This window comes from Tasmannia lanceolata, unplaced genomic scaffold (genome assembly GCF_043159265.1).
Source record: "Tasmannia lanceolata isolate RefF3 unplaced genomic scaffold, GAP_Taslan_0.1 ptg000008l, whole genome shotgun sequence".
In the NCBI taxonomy this organism is placed as follows: domain Eukaryota; kingdom Viridiplantae; phylum Streptophyta; class Magnoliopsida; order Canellales; family Winteraceae; genus Tasmannia; species Tasmannia lanceolata.
Window position 1 is genome coordinate 67,696,464 of NW_027518685.1, and position 24,325 is coordinate 67,720,788.

Consider the following 24,325-nt stretch of genomic DNA (forward strand, 5'->3'; position numbering starts at 1 on the left):
CACCCTTGTGGCTTTGATAACATATGGAGAAAGACAGATTTCACAAAACCGGAATATCCGCTTCTCAAATAATGCAACCGAGGTTTACACTAGCCCAAGAACAATAACCAAAAGAGAAGAAGAACAATCACCACAAGATGTAATCCAATATTTATGAGAGAAGAACAAAACTACAAGTAGAAAGCTTCAAAAGGAAAGCTTCAACACATAGAGAAAATATGGAAAGTTGGTCTTTGCTTCAAACCTAAGCTTGAACACAACAAAGCTTCAATAGCTTCAATGGAGGTCTAGGTAGATAGTGGAGAATCTCTACCAAAATGAAGTTAATGAGAATAGGCTTAGTCAATGGAAAGTAAAGACAAAATAGCTTAGGTAAGTGGTAGTAGGTATGGCAAAGTGGTGTCATTATTGCTTAGGGAAGTGGTGGGTTTAGAGTTTCAAGTAGGGTTTGAATTTGAAATAGGTGAGTAGTGGGAAAAGATGGACCAAACATGTGTGGCTCACACATGTGCAAGCTTGGCCAACAAAAGACCAAAATGCCCATGGACACAAAATACATATTTCTCCTCACTACATCTCTCAAAATAAAAGCTACCCAAAAATACACTTTAAAATTTAACATCATCGTCCTTTCCCTTTCCCAACATCACTAACTTTGTTTCCGTAAAACTTGACGGATCCAACTACCTACTATGGGAAGATGAAATGAATTCCATCTAATCTCCTCTGAACTTTTGGGCCATGTTTACGGTTCCATTGAGGCCCAACCAAAAACAATTGAAAAATACCTTCGGAACCAGTACCATTGCTAACCCGGAATACACAAAATGGCGTAAAACCGACCATTATGTCAAGAGTTGGCAGCTCTAACCGAAGGATTGTCTGCACAAATACTTGGTATTCCAACCTCAAAAGAAATATGGGATACACTATATGAACTCTTCATCTAACAATCACAAGCAAGACGTTCTTTCCTTCGAAATGAACTCGTTGAACTCAAAAAAGGGTAAAAACCCATCACCGAATATCTTCAAACCATCAGATCAATTTCTGACTCCTTGGCTGCCAATGATGCCATTTATAAGATAACAACCTCGTCACATCGAATCTTAATGGATTAGGTCCGGAGTATTATTCCTTTGTCATTGCCATGGAGAGTAGATCGAATGCACCAGGTTTCAATAAGTTGCATGCTCGTCTTTTGAGTCATGAACAACGACTCACCAGCATCCATGTTGCCATCGCTGACTTAGGTAACCAATCAACACTTTACTCTAGCCAAAATCACAAGAATGGGCAACTCCAATAGACGGAATAACAACTCTTGGAATCGTGGCTTTTCTTATGGTTATGGATCTGGTCCTTGTCAAATTGACTCTAGCAGCAACAATGAGCCTCGCAACTCCAACACCAACCAATCCAACTCCAAATCATCTGATGGTCCAAATCGGTGTCAAATATGCAAAAAAATAGGTCATGAGGCAGATAAGTGTTATTTTTCATTATGGATCTTACAGCAATAGTGGGCTATCTCATGATTTTGCAGGCTTACATCTTACTCCTCGAAATCAAGGACAACAAAATACTCCCCGCAATTTGCAATGGATTCTCGATTCAGGAGCGACCAGTCATATGAGCTTTGACCCATCGCTCCTTCAGCAATCACAGGCTTAAGATGGATCGGATCAAGTCTTCATTGGTGATGGTAAGGCACTACCTACTAAGAATATTGGCCACTCATTTATTTCCACTCTGCAATCTAAATTGGCACATGGAAATGTTCTTCTGGTACCTGGCATTACACAAAACTTGTTATCAGTTGCACAACTCACAAAGGATAATAATTGTTCTATTGATTTTTTTCAATGGGGCTTTTCTATTAAGGATCTGCGGACCAAGATACCGGTGCTAACGGGCCCCGTTAAGGACAACCTCTATCCTATCCCAATACGATGTCAAGATGCAGTTACTAAGCTGTTCATCGTGTATTATGGGACCAAAGCTCCAGCACGCATCCGGCATAGGCGACATGGATATCCTGTCGCAAGGATACTTTCTGATTTTAAGATGAGTAGAACTCTAGAATTTTCAAACTTCTTATCTATTAATACTATTTGTGACTCTTGTTAGATGGGTAAAAGTAGGGAACTTTCATTCTCTTCATCTAGTAGGCAGTCTACTGCTCCATTGCAACTTGTCTATTGTGACATTTGGGGACCTGCACCAGTTAATTCTGCTAGTGGTTTCAAGTACTATATTTTGTTTATTGATGACTTTAGTCGCTATGCTTAGATTTATCCTCTGGTTGTTAAGTCTTCTAGCATTGAGTGCTTTAGACACTTTAAGTTGATGGTTGAAAATCTCTTCTCTACTACTATTAAGTGCTTTCAAAGTGATATTGCCTATGAGTTAACTAAAGGGGACTTTAAATTTTTTAGATATATGTGGTATTGTTTTGCGGATATCTTGTCCCCATACCCCTAAACAAAATGGGGTAGTTGAGCGCAAGATTAGACATAATAGATGTTTCTGGCTTGAGACTTTCTATGCTGCGGTTTATTTAATTAATCAGCTGCCTACACCTGTCCTACATGGAAAATTCCCTCATGAAACTCTTTATGGACAAAGTCCAGACTATGGGCTACTTCGCGTGTTTGGCTGTCAGTGTTTTCCCTATCTTAGGCCATATCAGCGTGACAAACTGAGTCCAAAGTCACTCTCATGTGTTTTCCTGGGCTACAATGACACTCAAAAGGGATATCGCTGTTATGAACCCACATCAGGACGTGTTTACATCTCGAGAGTTGTCTTTAATGAGGACATTTTTTCATTTGCTATCTCGCATGTTGTGTCTCAACCTCCCTCTACAGCGAAATCTGCTACCACCTCAATTCCTATCCCTATTGTGGATCTACCAACATTACCCACTGACTCCTCTCAGTTGGCTCCTCCTTCACCACCGCAACTACCTCATTTGGCTGATCCCATATCCCCATCTTCACCACCACCCAAGTCCCCTCATTTGGTTGATCGAATATCCCCACCTTCACACCCCCTCCCCCACCACGGCATCCCATGGTTACACATCTTCAAGACAGTACTCGAAAGCTCAAAGTATACTTTGCCACAGAACATCCTCTTCAATCAGCCTATGTAGCCATCCTTGAGTCCAATTCCCTTGAGCCATTCACCTACAAACAACACATCATGATCCTAAGTAGGTAGCTGCAGTGTGAAGAATACAATTCCCTTCATGAGAACAACATGTGGACCCTTGTTCCTCCTCATCCAACTATGAATGTTGTTGGTTGTTGTTGGGTCTATAGGATTAAACATTGCAGTAATGGTACAATTGAGAGGTACAAAGCATGAATCGTTACTAAAGGATTTCACCAACAGCCTGGCATAGATTTCTAGGAAACACCGTTGTCATACCTGCCACCATTAGAACCATTCTAACTCTTGCTCTCTCTAACGGTTGGTCTATTCGCTAACTTGATCTTAAGAATGCCTTCCTTCATGGTCTTCTTGAAGAAGAGGTTTACATGGACCAGCCTCCTAGCTTCATTGATGCTGCTCATCCTAAATATGTTTGCAAGTTACATAATGCTGTCTTTGGACATTGTCAGCCCCACGTGCATGGTTTCAACGGTTTAGCGCATTTCTTCTTACTATTGGATTTCGTCATAGTATGGCAGATACTTCCATGTTCGTTTTTTCTTGCTCTGTTGACACTATTGATCTCTTACTCTATGTCGATGATATTATTCTCACCGGTAACAATACAACACTTACTTCTACCTTTATTCGCTATTTGGGGAAAAATTTGCTATGAAATATCTTGGTGATCTTCACTATTTTTTGGGTGTTGAGGTCAAACGCTCTTCATCAGGCCTTCTTCTCACTCAAACCAAGTATACATTGGATATTCATAGCCGCACAGGAATGATAGGCTGCAAGCCATGCTCCACACCTATTACTAGTGGTTCTAAAATGTTTATATCTGAAGGATCTCTTCTTCCAGACCCTCATGAATACCACAGTATTGTTGGAGTATTACAATATCTTACTCTTACCAAACCAAATATTTGTTATGCTGTTAATTAAGTTTGTTAGTTTATGCACAAGCCGACAACAATTCATGAACAAGCCGTTAAGCGTATTCTTCACTATCTCAAAGGAACATTGGGGCTTGGCCTCACTCTTCGACCTGGACCTCTATCGCTTATGGTATCCTTTTCTAATGCTGATTGGGCCTGTTACCCCACTAGTCTTCGCTCCACCACCGGATATTGTGTATTTCTTGCCTCCAATCTCCTCTCATGGGGCTCAAAGAAAAAACTCATTGTTGCTCGCTCAAGTGCCAAAGCTTAGTACAAGGCTCTTGCTATCACCGTATCAGAGATGTTATGGCTTATGTACATCCACGCAAAACATGGCTTATGCACTCTCTAGTCCATGCCACGCAAAACATACCCTCATAGAAAATAATTACACTAATTAGCATTTTTGAATTATCTAAAGAATTAGATAAAGTTGCATGTATGCTAGAAATGTATTTTACTTATCCATCCTCTAACAATTCAGAGGTCCATGTGGGATCTAGAAACCAAGCGACTCAAGATAATCTCTGTATGGCGTGCCATACACTCCACGTGACAATCTCAATCACTCTTGGAAAACACTTCAAAATGGGATCCTGTGCCAAATAAAGAAGGTATGAGAACCACCGAAGGATTTGGATAGTTTTACCCTTTTTGTTTTGGATTTGTAGGGATGCAAGCTCTCTCTTTTTGTCTCTTGTGCAGGTGTAACGATAGAGGATCCTGTGCTGTTTTTCAGCATGCCCTAATTTAGAGAACCCCCTTGCGAGCAACCCCAATCACTTTTTATATTGCCTCTCATCTTACCTTCACAGGGATAGTCCCAATAACTAGCATTTGGTGTATCCCATATTTTTTTAAGGGAAGTGATATTTTCACCCTCAATACACTAGAAGGGGTGTGGCCAAGGACGACAAGGGGGTGATAATATCATTTACCAAAATAATTATGTAAAAAACTGTGAAGATCACACATGTTATAAATGAGACTTAACATTAAAACTCACCTTTGGTCAATCTAGACGGTCACGTTGTCATAGGTCACCTTGGCCTGTAACCATCCAAAACCACATAGATGATAGAGCCAATAAACGTATACATCTGATTAAGACCGTACAGATGGATGATCATAAAAAAGAAAGGGAAATGATATTTACACCCCTTTTATCACCAGGGACACCCATTTGCTAGTGTACTTTGCAATCAAAGCCACTGAATTTTTCTGACGTAAAGTACATTAGCCCCTTTTTTGCCATTGATACACTGACACTGGGTGTCCCTGGTGATCAAGAGGGGCGTAACTATCACTTCCCAAAAGAAAAGGAAGCAAAGATCCATATTTAGTTGACAAAAGTATACTTTTGGATAGGCAATTTCGGGGAAAGCCATTTCGCTGCTGGCTTTTGCATGTGAGAAACTCTAACCACTGCAAATTGTAATTTCAAAAGTTGGTTGAAACTCTAGCAAAACTTTCCAAAATTCTGCAATTTCAAAATTAAGGTAGAATGTTTAGTACCACATCGCCTAAAACCATCCATATCCCATTATTTGAGGACTATATATCGCACTCAAATCAATACAATTAGGGCCCGTTTGGATACCTCATATTTTGTATTTGGATTTGGAATTGAGTTTTGACTACAAAATGAATAGATCCGGCAACTGATGTTGAGAGAGAGAGAGAGAGAGAGAGAGAGGAGGGTACTCCCAAGTGGAGGAGAGAGGTCGAGGAGCGAAGAGGGTGAAGGAAACTGCCAGAATTGTGGATTTCCAATTTCTTATTTTCACAGCAAATTTAGAAATCTGATTTTTTTTTTCACTGTCAGATGCTGAATTAGAAATCCAAGAATTTGATCCGATCCAAATTACAATGCAAAAAGGGCTGCAAATGTTAGAAATCAAAATCAAAATCTTTTCAGCATCCAAACACGCCCTTAGGTATATAAGAAAATTCCATGTACAATAAAACTCAGAACGTTGTACAAGAGAATTCAATGTATAAGAGCATTCCTTCATCCTTCCAGGAGAGAATGTGCCTGAGTTCTTCTGAACAGAGTTAAATAACATTCGATCTTTAGAAATGTTTCCCATTTTTGGATTGTGACTTGTAGACAAAAAAAAGATCTTAGGAGTAGTCACTGCAACAACAAGCCCATTTCTAGTTATATTTCTAAGTATATTTGCTGCGTTTTCATAGTAAATTTCCATTATTACATTAGGAAACTGAGTTTCCTTCTAATTTCAATTCCTTAGGAAAGATCCATATTAATTGAGATTTTTTTCCCTTTCCTTGTTTCTTATCCTTCCAATTCTAGAGTTGGATATTATTGAGGCTAAGCTCTAGATCATAGGAATTCAGGTTTGAATCATGGGGGACATGTTTGAGTTCAAGGTTTCGTGAAAATGTCAAATAGGTCTTCCTCAATAGAATAGCCTTATGCAGCATAGCCAAAATTTTTTTGATATAATTCACATTGGATAGATAGAATGCCGGGTACAATGATGGGTTTTCTATGTTCAATTACGTGGCTATTTGGTCAGTTTTATTCTATTAGACTTAATTAAATAAAGAATGAAAGCATTCTAGAGCTATATATTTGTTGCATACGATTTTGATGATTCAGGATAACAATCTTTGAGCTATTCATGATCGCATACGATCATGCAATCACAAATGGCATCAGAACAATTTGGTATGATGCTTGCATCACTATATATCATCATATGAGGAAAAATTCATGACGAAGCCACGAGGATGAATAAATAGTTTTTTTAATTTTGAAGTTTATTCATGGAAGCCATATTTTCAAGTAGAGACTAATTCATAAAATCATGCAGAGCCGATGCCGTTTGATTCCATAACCTGTCCAGGAGCCCATTTCCAAGTGTAGACCGATCTCTATAGAGTTAATTTAGGTCCTACAACTATTATGGGTGGCGTATAGTGTAAAATTTGAGAGGCTAGAGCCTTTTTCTCCAACTTTGAAAAATGAAGATGAAGAAAAGAAAACAGATGAAGGGAGACACATGCTATCTATCAATACAAATGGGAGAAGATGGCTCCTCCCCAGTTGAAATCTCTTATCTTTACAATAGAATTTTGATGATGTGGCTTTGTTTGGCTGCAGGTAGTTACCTTGATAATTAGTGGTATAAGTAGTTTATAGGGAGGAGAGAAACATTTGATTTACTTCGAATTTACCTTGTAGAATAGTGATATGTAGTGTTCAGTTACCAAACTCATAGAATTTGACTTGGAGAATGATGCTCTTCCTTTCTTGTCTCTCCCTCTTCGTTTTCTATATTGGTAATGACAACCCCTCCCACTACGAGGTTCGGAACAAACACCAAGGGGCCGTTTGGATATGCGGATTTTAGAATCTTGGATTTTCTCAAAATCCTGGATGGAAGATGAGTGAAGAAGGAGACTGTCTGTCGTTTTCAGATTTGACGCCCTTCTTTCCGTCGAGCCAGAGAGCAGGAGATCGTCCCATTTCCAGGTTTTAGAAAGGGATTTTTGCTGATTAGTCTCTACATGGCAAAATAATTGCTTATTAGTCCTTAAGAAAAGCATATTTGCTTAACGGTCCTACTTTTAGAAAATATTTGCTAAAAGGTCCCTAAAACTCACGAACTTCAATTTTCTCCGTTAAAAATTTTAAAATGGCAAATTTACCCCCCAACCCATTTAATCGTTTTTAGCGTTTTTGGATTTTCCCTCCAATTTTTTAGGAAAAAAACTAAGAAATAGGCGACAATATTATCTCTTCCAATATTCTTGCCAAGAAACCTCCAACAAAAAAATCGTTTTAGGAATTAAAAAAATTTGAAAATCCCTCTAAAATAAATTAAATAGTGTCGGTTTGAGTTATCTTTTCTTCATAGATAAATAAAGTAAGAAATTTTATGAATATTTTTCGTTTCTAATTTTTCTAAGAAATTCCTATCTTGGTTGGATTGCAAGAAAATATCTCTAATGGAAAATTATTTCTATGGAAAGTTTTTCATTGAGGAATTATGTCTCATTAATTTAGAGGGATAACATCATAAACCAAAGGTCCCTAACTGAAAAATTGAATAGGGTTGGTTTACCTTATCTTTTTTTTATGTGTAATAAGAAATTTTAGGTTTTTTTTCCTGTCCTAACTTTTCCAATAAAATTCCTACAATCCAACGGGGCCTAAGTAGAAGGCATTTTGTAAGAGAAGCACTAATCCATCTTGCTAGGAAAGAGCTGCAGTTTCAAATAGTTGGAGGTCTCGGTGTTCTTGATCACTGCCACCGGTCGCAATATGATAGGCTTTTAGTTTTGTTTTGGGAATAAGAACTAGGTTTTGGCTTCTAATCTTAGGAGAAGAAGAAGGGAGAATTTCAAAGGAAAAGTAAATATTGGAAGAGAATATTGTTGCTTATTTCCTAGTTTTTTTCCTAAAAAATTGGAAGGGAAATCCAAAAACGCTAAAAATTATTAAATGGGTTGGGGGGTAAATTTGCCATTTTAAAATTTTTAACGGAGAAAATTGAAGTTCATGAGTTTTATGGACCTTTTAGCAAATATTTTCTAAAAGTAGGACCGTTAAGCAAATATGCTTTTCGTAGGGACTAATAAGCAATTATTTTGCCATGTAGGGACTAATCAGCAAAAATCCCTTGTAGAAATCTCAAGATGGGAGATTTCTGGGAGAGATTTCTAAAACCTGGATTTCTCACTTAAAATCAAAGAAACGCTATCAAGACAGCATACAACAGCTTGATCATGAACCCTTTTTTACATTGTTTTCAAGCTAAAACCTGGATAGAAGGCTGCCTCTTGTCTCCCATCTACAATTTGTAAGATATCCAAGATTCTAAAATCCCTTAGGGGCCATTTGGATACGCGGATTTTAGAATCTTGGATTTCTTCAAAATTGTAGATAAGAGACAACAGAAGGAGACCATCTATTTCGCTTCTCTTTGGAATCTTAGATTTTAAGTAAGAAATCCTATATTACTCATGCAAGACACTTGCAAAATATTGACGGATTCCGGGCACCTGAAGAGGAACAACAATTATGGAAACCTCTATCAATTGGAGAGCTAGGATCAGCCTATATCGATTGGAGGGCTAGGATCAACCTATGGAAATGATTTTACGGGCACAACCGATTGATGTCGTGTTCCATCACATGGACGGTTTGGATCAACCTATAACCCTCTATATATCGGAGGGTTTGGATCAACCTATGAAAATTATTTTGGGGGCACAACCCATGTAAGCAGCGGCCCATCTAATGGACGGTTTGGATCATCCTATGTAGGTAGAGAAAAAAAGGAATTTCTTTTCTTTTTATCTGAGATTTACACGTCAGCATTACTTTTTTACCATTAACCCCTTTGCTAATATCTAACATCTATCTCTATGAGAAATTATTTGAGGGTAAAATCGTAATCTACATATGAAAAGTACCGACACAGGATACCTGTCTATGACAATTAAGGAAAAAAACTACCAAGAAGAGGTAAAAACATATGACAATGACGAAAGAACTACTTTATGTTACTCATGGAGGACACTTGCAAAATATTGACGGATTTCGGGCACCTGAAGAGGAACAACAATTATGGAAACCTCTATCGATTTGAGGGCTAGGATCAGCCTATATCGATTGGAGGGCTAGGATCAACCTATGGAAATGATTTTACGGGCACAACCAATTGATGTTGTGTTCCATCACATGGACGGTTTGGATCAACCTATAACCCTCTATATATCGGAGGGTTTGGATCAACCTATGAAAATTATTTTTGGGGCACAACCCATGTAGGCAGCGGCCCATCTAATGGACAGTTTGGATCATCCTATGTAGGTAGAGAAAAAAAGGAATTTCTTTTCTTTTTATCTGAGATTTACACGTCAGCATTACTCTTTTACCATTAACCCCTTTGCTAATATCTAACATCTATCTCTATGAGAAATTATTTGAGGGTAAAATCGTAATCTACATATGAAAAGTACCGACACGGGTACCTATCTATGACAATTACGGAAAAAAACTACCAAGAAGAGGTAAAAACATATGACAATGACGACAGAACTACTTTATGTTACTCATGGAGGACACTTGCAAAATATTGACGGATTTCGGGCACCTGAAGAGGAACAATAATTATGGAAACCTCTATCGATTGGAGGGCTAGGATCAGCCTATATCGATTGGAGGGCTAGGATCAACCTATGGAAATGATTTTACGGGCACAACCAATTGATGTTGTGTTCCATCACATTGACGGTTTGGATCAACCTATAACTCTCTATAGATCGGAGGGTTCGGATCAACCTATGAAAATTATTTTTGGGGCACAACCTATGTAGACAGTGGCTCATCTAATGGACGGTTTGGATCATCCTATGGTACGGGCCATACCGTACATTTTAATAAAGTGAGGAGTGCGATCATCAAAATACGGTGAGTAGTGCCATTAATTGGAAGAATGTGTTTGTGGGTGAAAGAGAAAAAACATAAAATTTTGTTATTAATTTTGCTTTTTGCCACTTATATCAATCACAATTATTTGTGGAAGGTAATTGGTGCTCCTATCCCTTTTTTGGTTTCTTCTTTTGTGAGAGGGAGGGAGGGCAATATTCTTTAGCCTTGAAGCGGATGAGAAACCTAGTATGTGAAATACTAAGAAAATGAAAGGAAAGAAATGTAAGCCTATAGAAGAGAACCTAAAATTATCTGATTTTCCATCACCTTCACAATCCAAAAATCTCTAGTACAAAAAACAATTGAACCTATGCATCAGAGTCTGACTCAACCTAACTGCATTTCGTGATCCTTGCAGGACCTCACTTCAATTGATCCATTACTGATATTGCAAAAAAGTAAACCATTTAAAAGAGAAATACAAATTGTTCTCAGCTTCAATAAAGGGCGACATAAAAGCAGATAATTCCTTAAATAAAAGGTGAAGGATCTAATCTCACTATCAGAAAATTCAAGCTCAAGGCAGTAAGAGTAAAGTAGATAACAAAGTAAAGAATAAAATGACAAACATATATGGAAAAAATTAAAAAAAGGAGATAAAATAGAAATAGAGATTTCACAATTAGAATCAGTAAACACGTCTGACCTTCGGTTGTCTTTGAGCAGAGATGAAGAGATTTGTGCTGCTTCTTTGTAAAAAATCCCCTCCCGTTATCAGAGCAAAAGCCTATAGAAGCCCTAGAAATGCCCCTATATAGAACATAAAAAGATAAAATTACAGAACAAATACTCGTAAAAATATAGAAGAATTTTTAAGTTATAAGGAAAATTCCAACTTACACACCATTTTTGCAGAAGGCCCTGTAATCCTCACCAATCTGACCGAGAATCAGTTGACGGGATGCTTAGCCAACCGAAAGATCTGGGCAGCCATGGAATGATGGAGATGAATTGGAAGTGATGATTTTTGGGAGATGAAGAAACCCTCTCAAGGTTGGAAGTAACGATTTAGGGTTTTGCTCGGTTGGATAGATGGAGGGATGTGGGAAGAGAAGCATCGGGAGGAGGACACGTCTCGCGTTGCATGATGTGGACGCATGGAAATATCGAGAGAGAAAGAGAAAGAGAAAGAGAAAGAGAAAATATGGAGAGAAAATCTTGAAACTATCGGGCGGAGATTTTCTCTCGCTAACTAAAAGGGTGAGAAAATATCGAGAGAAAATCTCTAAAATATCGGGCAGAGGTTTTCTCTCAGGTGAGACGAAATAGGAGGTTCACACATAAGCAAAGTTTTTTAAAATCGTAGAAAATATACGGTAAGACGAAAGGAGAGGCCAGTCCTTACAGTTCTTTTTCGGTCCGTGCATCGCACGGGGTTTTTAACTAGTATATATATATATATATATATATATATATGAGGAAAAAGAGTGTGCGCTCAAGCGTTTTTCCAATTCATGCGGTTGAAGAGAGAGGAAGGTTCTCATTGGCTGTTGATAGTGGGCCCCAAAACTTACGCATTCTCGACTTTCGCTTCTTTCGGAGAAAAGACAACGCATCTTCTCTCTCTACTGTTGAAACCCTATCTGGTTTTAGAGTTTGAGAAGACCCAAATCGAAGGCGCCTTCCATCCTATCTTCTCCAAGCGGCGGCCTCGACCCCTCCGACCATCTTCTCCACCCATCCGCAAGCCCAAGGTTAGCTTCTTCCTGAGTTCTGTAGAAACCCTATCTGGTTTTTAGGGTTTGAGAAGACCCAAATCGAAGGCGCCTTCCATCCTATCCTCTCCGAGCGGCGGCCTTGACCTCTCCAACCATCTTCTTCACCCATCCGCAAGCCCCAGGTTAGTTTCTTCCTGGTTTTACTCTCTTTTTCTCCTTTTTTTTTTTTTTTTTTGCTTTTAATCAGAGAGAAATACCACCATACAATTCTCCAGGTGTGTTTCCCTTTTCTTCTATTTCTTTTTAGTTAGGTTTCGGATATGGTTTTGTTTTCTGCCTCCCTCGTTTTTTTTCCTGAATCCAAGCACCTGTCAGCCTTCAAGAAATCGATTAGGCTGCTGCATATTTTGGGGGTTTTGTTCTTTTAATAGGTAGGGTTTCTAATTTTTGTGATTTTTTCTAGATAGGTATTAGGTTTTGAGTTTGGTTTCTCAAGTATTCCATGCTTTGTTGGTTCGTTTTTCTCCTGAATCCAAGCATCTGTTAATCTTCAAGAAATTGAGTCGGCTGCATATTTAGGGTTTTTTGTTTCTTTTTTCAATTGTTGTGATTTTTTCAGCTAGGTAGTTTTTCCAGTTAGATATTAGGTTTCGAGTTTGGTTTCTCAACTATTCCGTGCCCGGTTGGTGGAGAAAACCCTCTCTCATTTTGTAAATTTGGGATTTTTTCAGCTAGGATTCAGATCTAGGTACTATTTCTCTAATGCACAAAGTCCACATGGCTTTTCTTAATTTTCTCATTTAATTACCTGATTAGAGTTTTTTGAGGAAGGCTTTCGATTTCAAAAAAAGAACTTGATTTGGTATGGCAGGAGGTTTGTATTAATTTATGTGATAGGCACTCTTTCATTCCATTAACTTTTAGGTGAGTTCTTTTAACTTATCACTATTGAGTATGAAAATGGGTTGTGCCCATACAAAATTCAAATGATCTTTGAGATTGTGTAGGGCAATTTTCATGGAATTCTGTCAGTTTTTTAAATCTCAAGGTTTTTATAGGTATTATTGAATTCATATATGATAAACTCTGGGCTGGAAAGAGCCTTTCCTAATTCTTGTTATTGTATTTCCTGTGGATCTTTAGCTCAAAACAGGTAGAGCACTTGAGAAATGGGTCTCAAGAAGATGGTGGTTCGAATCCACCAAGATCCCTAACTTTGCAATAATTTGATTCATTTTTTATGCTAGTCTAGTCCACGCTTCCATCTCTTGGAAATTCAATTGGATTTTGGCAACAAATAACAAAGATTTCTCTAAATGTGCATGCTTTCTTTCGAGATCATTGGAATTGTCTAGCACAGAAAAGACCTCCCTGTGTCTATATCTTATTTTATTTTTTTATTAATGATAGTCTCTAGTGGATCTGATTTTTAACTCAAATGTTGGGTCGAGTGGTGTTCAGCTATTATTCAGTCGAGTGTGTTAAAGTGTTGGGCTTTAATCCACTTTCCTTTTCATTTTACTAAATGTTTTTAAGATAACACAGTTACTAAATGTGAAGATTTATGCTTGGTAAATGTGGATCAAAGCTTAGTTTTCAAGGTCAAATGATTTTTGGGTATTTTGTTTGTATATATATAATCCACATGAGTTATTTTCTTTTATTAAGTTTCCCTTTATTCATAATCATATGAACTTTATAGTGGTAAAATTGAGGGTTGAAGTGTGGCTTCAATTTCCATGGAAAGAAACTCAAGGAGTTAATGTGTTGTAACCTGAGAAAATAGGGTTGGAGTGTGGCTTCTTATTTGCCCATGACATTGAAGGGTCCTTTTCTTAACTAGATGTCAATCTAAAGTCTCACACATACTATTGCACAACCTTAACTAAAACAATCTTCCAATGCATAAAGACTAAGTCAATGCTACTCCCTAAACTGAAACTATTGCACAACATTGTTGAAGTACAGATGATTAATTAACACCAACAGCTTAGAGCTTTTGGCATAAATGGAATGCTCATTCTTGGAAACAATGGCCCACTTACTTAACAGGTCAACCTCACTAAGGTTGAGTAATGTTCTCATAACATGAACTTGCATCTCCACACATTCTTGAATTTATATGTATTTCTTTTCTTAGTTTTTTTAATGTTTTTGGGTGGTTTGAACAATTTCATAACTAACATGTATACAATGTTATTGTTGATATCATTAGTTGGACTTTATTTTCTTCCAGAATTGCCATAGGTCCCATTGATTGTAGCACTAAGTTCCATGTTTGGATGTCTGGTAGAAGAACAATCAGTGTGCATTGCTCATGGTAAGCATTCACCATAAGTCTATACACAAGCATGGTTTTGAAGTACTTGAGATCATTCCAAATAACATCACTACAAGAGATGAATAGCTATTCTACAACAACAACCATTACATCTAATGAGTATGAGGGAAAAATGAAAATACCTTGTTGTAATATTAGATAGTGCATTTTAATACCATCTCAAGGACATTGATTAAGGATCTTGGTGGATTCGAACTACCATACTCCTGAGAAACTTCTCAAGTGCTCTTCCATTTGAGCTAAAGATCCAGAAGAAGATAGTTGGAATCAAGAGCCACTCAAAGTGGATCAATGAACTTGTGCTCGGTGCAAAAAAACATGTGCTCGGAGCATTCTATTCAAAAGATAAAGCTTGTGAGAAAGGAATTGGGTGAAAAAACAAACTTTCTTTGGTCCAAAATCAGCAATACAAACCAAACCACAAAATGCCCAACACACCCATGTACCATAGGAGGGAAATCACACACCCATGTTCTCTCACAACTTTGTGACAATTTGTCAGGCCTCTATTCAATCAATTGTAAACTGATGACTCAAGTACATCTTCCAAGTAGCAAGAAGAGCTTATGTAACTCAAACAACAGCAAAGGAAAATTCAACTAATTGAGAGTGATACAAGAAGCGGCGTGACAGTACTTCGATCCACTACATGGAAGGTTAAAAAAAATGTCTGATGATGAGGTCTTGAAGGTAATCCATGAATATTATCGACAGTGGCATGCAAAAATTGTCCACAAGACAATTCCTAGCAGAAATTCTTTTGCTTTTCTGAGGTTTTGGAAAAAAGCTCAGATCAGATCCAACAAAATTTCTGACAAATTTGAAATGAACTTCCAGAAATCAATTCAATTCTTCAACAAGAATGATTCCTAGGCCATATCTAAAGGAAATTATACTTGAGAAACCAAACTCAAAACCTAATACCTATCTGGAGAAAATCATAAAAATTAGAAACCCTACCTATCAAAAGAAATAAAAAACCCAAAATATGCAGCCTAATTGATTTCTTGAAGGCTGACAGGTGCTTGGATTCAGGAAAAAAAAACGAGGGAGGCAGAAAACAAAACCATATCCGAAACCTAACTAAAATGAAATAGAAGAAAAAGGAAACACACCTGGAGAATTGTATGGTGGTATTTCTCTCTGATTAAAAGCAAAAAAAAAAAAAAAAAGGAGAAAAAGAGAGTAAAACCAGGAAGAAACTAACCTGGGGCTTGCGGATGGGTGAAGAAGATGGTCGGAGAGGTCAAGGCCGCCGCTCGGAGAAGATAGGATGGAAGGCGCCTTCGATTTGGGTCTTCTCAAACCCTAAAAACCAGATAGGGTTTCTACAGAACTCAGGAAGAAGCTAACCTTGGGCTTGCGGATGGGTGGAGAAGATGGTCAGAGGGGTCGAGGCCGCCGCTTGGAGAAGATAGGATGGAAGGCGCCTTCGATTTGGGTCTTCTCAAACTCTAAAACCAGATAGGGTTTCAACAGTAGAGAGAGAAGCTGCGTTGTCTTTTCTCCGAAAGAAGCGAAGTCGAGAATGCGTAAGTTTTGGGGCCCACTATCAACAGCCAATGAGAACCTTCCTCTCTCTTCAACCGCATGAATTGGAAAAACGCTTGAGCGCACACTCTTTTTCCTCTATATATATATATATATATATATACTACAATCTAGCGGGAGGAAAAAGAAATTTGTTTTCTTTTTATCTGGGATTTACACGTCAGCATTACTCTTTTACCATTAACCCCTTTGCTGATATCTAACATCTACTCTTTTACCATTAACCCCTTTGCTGATATCTAACATCTATCTCTATGAGAAATTATTTGAGGGAAAAATCGTAATCTACATACGAAAAGTACCAACACAGGGTACCTGTCTATGACAATTACGGAAAAAAATACCAAGAAGAGGTAAAGACATATGACAATGACGAAAGAACTACTTTATATTATACATGCATGACACTTGCAAAATATGGACGGATTCCGGGCACCTGAAGAGGAACAACAATTATGGAAACCTCTATCGATTGGAGAGCTAGGATCAGCCTATATCGATTGGAGGGCTAGGATCAACCTATGGAAATGATTTTACGGGCACAACCGATTGATGTTGTGTTCCATCACATGGACGGTTTCGATCAACCAATAACCCTCTATAGATCGGAGGGTTCGGATCAACCTAGGAAAATTATTTTTGGGGCACAACCTATGTAGGCAGTGGCCCATCTAATGGACGGTCTGGATCATCCTATGGTACGGGCCATACTATATATTTTAATAAAGTGGGGAGTGCGATCATCAAAATACGGTGAGTAGTACCATTATAAAATATGGTAGTGAGGACATTAGCACTATATATAATTTGAAACCATCGTTGTTAATTGGATGTTCCCACGCGGGTCGGGTTCAACCCGAATTTGGGTTGGGTTGGGTTGGGAAAAATTAACCCGAATTGGAAATCGGGTCGGGTTGGGTTGTTGGGCAACCCGACCCTACCCGAAACCTGAATTTGGGTTCCATCTAAAGAAGTTATGTATATTTCTTTTTCTTTTTCAACATTGAAATAGCCTCCACAGTCCACAATGGAAGATTTGGATAATCCTATGGTGCGGGCCATACCTTACTTCAATAAAGTGAGGAGTGTAATCATCAAATAGTAGTGCGGATAACATTTCCCTTTGTTAATTGTTAGTCTCTGTTTGGTTTGGGTTTTGAGAACCAATTGTGAGTTAAAAAATGATTATTGGTGACTCACTATTGGTTCTCAAAATTCAAAACAACCCAGCTTGAGTTGAGGTGGTCAACAATTGGTACCAATAATCGGGAAACCCGACCCAACCCGACCCGAATTGGAAATCGGGTTGGGTCGGGTTGAGGAAATTGCAAATCGGGTTGGGTCGGGTTGAACCCAGTCAGGCTGAAAATTGGGTTGGGTCGGGTCGGGTTGGAAAACATGGGTTCCTCGGGTTGGGTCGGGTTGAGACCCAAGTTGCACCCCTAACGATGACGGAAAAACGACTTTTCCTTATCCACTATGTGCAGGTCAAATTACGGAAATGTTGATATTACGAATGTAGGACACCTGTAAAAATATTGACGAATCCTGGGCACCTTAAGAGGAACAATAATTATGGAAACCTGTATAGATTGGAGGGCTAGGATCAGCCTATGGAAATTATTTTACGGGCACAACCTATTTATGTTGTGTTCCATCACATGGACGGTTTAGATCAACCTATGATGTGGTCTGTAGAATTCTTTGTCGGCCCGTGCATCGCACGGGGTTTTTTGCTAGTGTGTGTGTGTGTATATATATATATATATATATATACTAGTAAGAAAAAAATGAAGAACCAAAAAACTGAGTATAAATCAGGAACACACTTCAACCACTCCACCTACCTGCACATATATATAAATCAAGTCTATAGACATTCAATTGAAAATACCACATCAAGAGTCTAAAGAAAGGAAAGAGATCCAAGAGAAAGGAAATAGTTTTCCAGCTATTAATTAAACAGCCAGAAAGGAAATAGAAATAGATATTTCTTAAATTTGAAGCACACAAAGACAAAATTTTCGCGAGCATTACTTCTCATCACCTCAATCTCCTCGTAGGGTAGAATAATGTCTGAAGCTCTAATCCTTCTTAATTTTCTCTTCCTTTTGGTTGCACCAAGGAGGATAGCCTACAAAGTTTATCTAAGAAAAGCTAAATTTTATATAAGAAAGAATGCACATAAGGACAGAAACCAAAATCACATATGAGAAACTAATCCCATCAAGAACAAAACAAATATAAACCCATGAGACCTACTGAAGAAGAAATGTACAACAATCCAAAAATGCCATCACATATTAGAGAAAATCCCAAAAGATTGCACACTAAAACAGAAAAGCAAGAGTAAGAAAGAATAAAAAGCAAAAATAAAAGGAATAACGAAGTTTTTTTTGTTTTCTACTTTCACCTGTGCATCATGTACGGGGCGACAAAGAAAAAGTAAACAACATGGGTTTACAACTAGTAGAATTGCATAATCAAGTAAATCAGTTGTAAAAAGAGATCTGCAGTAAGGAGTGGAGATAACAAATGAATGAAATGTTCTTGGGAGAGCTCCTTTTGAAATAAGCTACTTGCTGGCCTTAACACTTCTCATAATAACCTCTCACAAAAATCATAGAATAACCAGTACCCTATCACAGACAGTGAGAGCCAGTTGTGTTGTATTGCAATGCAAATTCCATAGAAAATTCGAATGGGGATTCAAATTAAAACAGGCAAAATGGTTGCAAGGTAGCAAGGGAATACAATGCTTGGATTGTTCGGTACCCAGGATATACACTTTTTCCTTTTTTGAGATTATAAAAGAGAGACACAGAAAAATTATCAGGAAAGAAACATTGATCCTGCGGTACACAAATGCAATTTTTTTTATTTTTTGTCTCGGAATTCAGGATACACACATTTTTTACTTCAAAGGATGGCGCAAATAACACATCAAGAAAGGGAGTGAGATTGTAATGGAGTTGGCCTGAGGGTGAAGGTATCCGCCGATATGAGTTTTACTCGAGCGATTTTATACTTGCAAGCAAACTAAGATCATAGAAAACCAGGGGTCATCCTAGAGATGATGAGAAGAGCAGGTTAACAGTTCCTTCCAAGTAGAGGAAAGTTTAAGTTCTCAGAATCGAAAACTAACAATGCCTAGGGAAAAATAAAACAGGTATAGGGGGGAGGAATGCCTGGAATTTGCACCTAATCCTTGAATAAATTATGTTTCAATAATATGAATAAATGCCTCGTATTCATAACTGCTTCAGATTTGAAAGTATTCTTCATATTCACTCTTTCAGTTTCAGCTGAAAGAAAGAGCGTACCTTCAGCTGAAAGAAAAACGCAGTCCTCCCTCAAACTTCAGGAATTTACAGCCTTAAATTGAACAACTTTGGAACTAACACTTCATACCCCATGAGAAAAAAATCTGAGAAGATTAGATCAATACTGAATATGTTTCTCTGTCCAACATTAGCAACTAATTTTTACTTGCATAAGCTCGACTAAATCCATGTGGGTTCTACCTCACATGCATATTTGCAAACAACCTGATTTTCAAAAGTAAGCATAATCTCATTTTAGGAATAAAAGAATGAAGAAAGAAGATGAAAAGATGTAAACTGAAATAAAATCAAATTAAAAACAAAAGCAACGGAAAAAATCTGAAAAGTATAATGTACCATGAAACATAATTGAGAAGCTTCTAGCAAAAGCAATATCCGCACATTCTCATAACTATGAACTGTAAAACGTAATTGATGTAAGACACAAAAATATATGCACAATGGAAGCCTATTCTGTAGAATGCAAATAGCAAAAGAAGGCATCAAACCCTAATTTTAATGTAAATTACCAAGGACGTTCTAAGTTCAAGTAGCCTGCGTGATAATCTCCGTGAGCATTGGCCTAATCCCAACCTCAAGGACGGAGTATCCCTCCTCTCCAAGCTCTCTGGTCAAGACCTCCTTCAGCTCCGGGAAAAAGTCCAGCTACAAACTAAATGGAAAAAATAATTAGAAACTAAAGTAAATAGAGATATGAGGAAACAACATAAATTTATGAAACTCTAGTATCTTAATCGAATAGCAGGAATGGGAGAAAAGTAGAAGAGAAGAACAAAATCCACCTTCCAATCTTTAATCATCAAATATATATGCTAATTTATAAAAATATCCATATCAATTTACCTCAAGATCTAGACCTGCTGAAAATATCTGGTAGAAAGGTGATGGATGATGGAATCTCAAAAAAGAAAAGAAAAGTAGGTAATCTGAAATTGACCTGCAATTTTACAGAAAACCCATTACGATCTCGATCGAAGGGGAAACCCTGAAAGTAGAAAACTGTTTTTGAAATTAAACAGAATGATGTAGCATGATAGATAAAAGGAAAATAACACAAAATGCAATTGAAGTTCACAACATCTATCCACAAATCCAAATAGATTAGTTAAAAACATTGCAGAAAAACAAATCAAAAGTGAATGGATTGTAAGATTTAGAGAAGGTAACTATCGTTGCCCAGGACCTTCTCAAATGATTATGTACAAAGTAAAAGGGAAAAACACATTAGATGGCTATAAGTGGTTAAACAACACCAAACAGTTAGTTCATTGCATTCCATAAATTGAAACATACCTTAGGCCCTGTTTGTTTTGGATTTTGAGAGGGATTGGGAGTCAAACTATTGGAATTCAATATTCAGTTTAGGACTCAGTAATTCCGAATCGCGTTGGTCTATAGTAGGAAATAATAAAAAAGATGGGAAATTAGGGCAGTTTATTTATCACCCATACCTCGTTTTAAGAACTCCCACACCACACATGTTCAATTTCGGAAAATAGGGAAAGTAAGAAACAAAGGCAACCCCAGAAATCCTAAGGCTACTTGCATATGATCCAAGCTATCAAACAAACAAAATTGCCATAGGAACCCAACAACAGAAGTAATATGCACTTTGCAGTCAAAATTACTCACATACAGACCATAAAATGAGAAACACAAAAACAAATCAGGTGATAGTGCTTCATTAACATGGTTGTAACAATCTAGTTGTCTCGTGGATTTCTTCTCTAAAGTAGTGCACTTCTCTACTCACCACTAAACAATACATTCCGAACAATCATCAAATTGGATCACATGGTCAAACCAAAGGAAACCAAAAAGCTAAGAAATAGGTTGAGTTAGAAGGTCTCACTATTTTTGATCCAGAAGTACCTTGTTATTAGTGAATGGAAGGTGTTTTGGCAGACTAAAAAGGCTCACTTATCAACATCTTGCATCCCAATAGGGAGTCAAACTCCTTGTCCTAATAGCAGTTTAGTAGAAAATTAGAATGCATGTGCATAGAAACAGAGATAGGAGGTATGTTGGTTGTTTAACTTCATAAGGAAATTGTCAGGGTTTGATATCTGAGATTTGTTACGTTGGCTAGTACCAAATTCCATGATAAATGAGTGACTCCCATTGATTCCTCCCAAGAGAATAAGTCTGTGGGAAATGAGGGTGACTACCGTTGATTCCTCCCAAGTGAATCATCGACAGAGACAATTCGCCACCTCTGATCTTTTCCAGCACATCACTTGCAGTAAATCTGTGAACGGAAGAGATCTTAATGAACAAACAGGGGAAAAAAGAAGAGTCATCGTTCAAGAAACAACATCCTTTAGAGGCCGAACAGTAGAATACAAACATGGAAAATGGGAAAAACAACCCAATTTCCACGTCAACGCCAAGCATATGAAAATGGAAAGATTCAAAACCAACCCCAAAAGAAGACTTCTAGGGTCAGCAAAACACCGTAAAAAATTCAATATAAGCCTAGAAAAAACATGATTAAGCAACCAAGGACCACATGCTCGCTGCTAGGAAATGGGTCAGTTGAAAGGATATATTAAAAAACGGGAAATTCCCTTACCGTGCCAATTTCTTTCAGAGCTACTAAGTAATGCTTTGTTGTGGACCAAAAAATCAGAAATAGAGAGAAATAAAAAAAGGAACAATTCAAAAAAGGAACTACTAAGAGGAATCCAAATGCGGAACAATTCAAGGAACTACTTAAGAGGAAACAAAAGAGGAATCCAAATTTTCTTGTGGCAATGCTCGTCATATCTCACAAGCTCAGTCTCTCTCTCTCTCCAAGGACGACGGCACTGCTAACCCAAAATCTCGCCGTCTTTCTCTCTCGATCGGCCCCATCTCTCTCACCATCCCTTGCACTACCACCACCCTTGCATCGCCATCAAATCAGCAAAAGCCTGGATTTATGCCGCAAGCATAATATTAATTAATTGATTGGAAAAGGGTGCATACAATCTGTTTACATAGAAGACAATAAAGAAAATGGATTCATAGATGGACTCACCTTCAGTTGCTAAAATGCTCCCAAGGAAATCTAAGCCTCGAGTTGATTGAAGCCACTTTGACAAACCTGAATTTTCTCCCCGGATTCAGTTGGGAGTGAAATTCCATATCAGAAAAACCCTAATCGGCTAAGAGAAGCATGAAAATATCGAAACGACAACCACCAAATCCAAATACAAACCTTACAAACCCTCGAGCAAGTAACCAACTGTTCCAAATCCAAATCGTGCCCCCGCTTCAATGACATGAAGATATTGCAGGTGAGGGAAGGAGAAAATCTCGCGAGATTTTTCTTTTGCGAAAATCTCGCGAGATTTGTTTATACCTGCAATACAATTTTTTTTTAATGGTATACCTGCCATACAATAGAAAGAGTAAGATCATAATCAAAATAGATAAAACCCTCAAAAAAACATTCTTTAAGTAGAAAAAAATTAATACAACTGCTCATCACCACCTTCTCACTAAAAGTACCATCGTCCGCAATGACGCACCAAGGCTGTAACAGTCCATCTGCCATAAATATCCATTGATTCAACAAAGAAACCTCATAGTAAGGATTTTTCATTTCAATCCAGAAGTTCAAACTTCCTATAGTTGAAGGTTTGTTTGATTACACTCTGAGTTTTTTAGCATCCCCTAATTTTGATAAACCTTATTTTCACTCAACCAAAATATAGAGCATCCCCTTCCTGATAAATCCATCAAAAAAAGGCTAGAGAGGTGAAATTAAAGTCTGGAACCCAAACTTAGCAACAGATGGCAACAGAAGGTGTCTTAAATATTTGACGCCCAAAAGCCTACTCTGGGAGAAGAAAGGAATCGAATCAACAGCAAAAAAAAAAAAAAAAAAAAAGGAAGGAAGGAAGAAAGAAATTCCAAAACCAACAGCAGAGGTTGAATAATCAGTCGCAGATTGGGAAAAGAATCTCCAGATCGATTGTTGAGCCCCAAAATCCATCGAATCTTTAAAAAACCAGGACATGCCGAAGGGATGGAAGGCCGATGGGAATTCGTGGAAGAGAGATTCACACCATCTCTTTTTGCACGATTTTCTCCCCTAAGAACTCGCCAGTAAAGAGAGCGATTTTATTTCTTTTTCTCAGTTCTTTTCTCCTTTTTTCGGTTTTTTCTGATTTAGTAAAAAACATATTAAATATAGAAAATGCCCTGAGGAGGAAGGAGAGGCTGACAGGTGTCTTTGAACAGTGGAAAAATTGTTTAAACAGAAAAGAAATACATCTAATATCTAATAAAATAAGCTGGGATGAAAAGAAGAGAGTTTTTTCCATTTTTTTGAAAATCACGTGAGAATTACATGTCACATTTTTTGACTTTTTCACCCATTCAACTCATATAATTTCAATCCTACCCCACCCTTTATGCTTTTAACAAAGGCACCCATTGAATCATATAATTTCAATCGTACCCCCTCCTTTATGCTTTTAACAAAGGCACCCATTAAAGCCCTATAATTTCGATCTTACCCCCCTCCTTTATGGTTTTTTAATTAAAAACTATAGGGTGATCTTGACCATCCGATTTAAGATAAGAGGAATTATGGAAACATCTATAGATTTGAGGGCTAGGATCAGCCTATGGAAAAGATTTTTGGGGCACAACCTATTTATGTTGTGTTCCATCACATGGACGGTTTGGATCAACCTATGACGTGGTCCGTACAGTTCTTTGTCGGCCCGTGCATCGCACGGGTTTTTTCTAGTTCTATATAATCCAGTTGGTGATTAAAACACGGAAAAAGAACTGGAAAAAACAAACTAACACCTAAAATAATTTATTAGAAAACACAAATAAAAATATCTGTTGATATAGTATTTCTACTT

General features: G+C 37.7%; 4 long non-coding RNA genes across 7 annotated transcripts; 1 reads left to right on the forward strand and 3 right to left on the reverse strand.

Moving 5' to 3' along the window:
- Positions 1-145: 145 nt before the first annotated feature.
- On the reverse strand, positions 146-5,516 carry LOC143885516 (uncharacterized). Its single transcript, XR_013253365.1, has 3 exons — positions 5,462-5,516; positions 5,110-5,153; positions 146-1,792 (listed from the first exon to the last, which is right to left on the reverse strand). It is a non-coding gene; the product is annotated as an uncharacterized LOC143885516 (long non-coding RNA).
- LOC143885514 (uncharacterized) lies at positions 1,304-2,266 on the forward strand. Its single transcript, XR_013253363.1, has 2 exons — positions 1,304-1,705; positions 1,885-2,266. It is a non-coding gene; the product is annotated as an uncharacterized LOC143885514 (long non-coding RNA).
- Positions 5,517-5,532: 16 nt separating the features above from the next.
- LOC143885515 (uncharacterized) lies at positions 5,533-11,568 on the reverse strand. The gene is made up of 3 exons (XR_013253364.1): positions 11,414-11,568; positions 11,216-11,319; positions 5,533-5,583 (listed from the first exon to the last, which is right to left on the reverse strand). It is a non-coding gene; the product is annotated as an uncharacterized LOC143885515 (long non-coding RNA).
- Positions 11,569-20,395: 8,827 nt separating this feature from the next.
- LOC143883771 (uncharacterized) lies at positions 20,396-23,091 on the reverse strand. Of its 4 annotated transcripts, none has more exons than XR_013252515.1 (7): positions 22,939-23,091; positions 22,663-22,836; positions 22,483-22,548; positions 22,235-22,375; positions 21,556-21,711; positions 21,336-21,426; positions 20,396-20,448 (listed from the first exon to the last, which is right to left on the reverse strand). It is a non-coding gene; the product is annotated as an uncharacterized LOC143883771 (long non-coding RNA). The 4 variants fall into 4 exon arrangements; XR_013252513.1 differs by having other exon boundaries at positions 20,427-20,448; positions 21,632-21,711; positions 22,939-23,090; XR_013252514.1 differs by lacking the exon at positions 20,396-20,448 and having other exon boundaries at positions 20,868-21,426; positions 22,939-23,090.
- Positions 23,092-24,325: the final 1,234 nt, after the last annotated feature.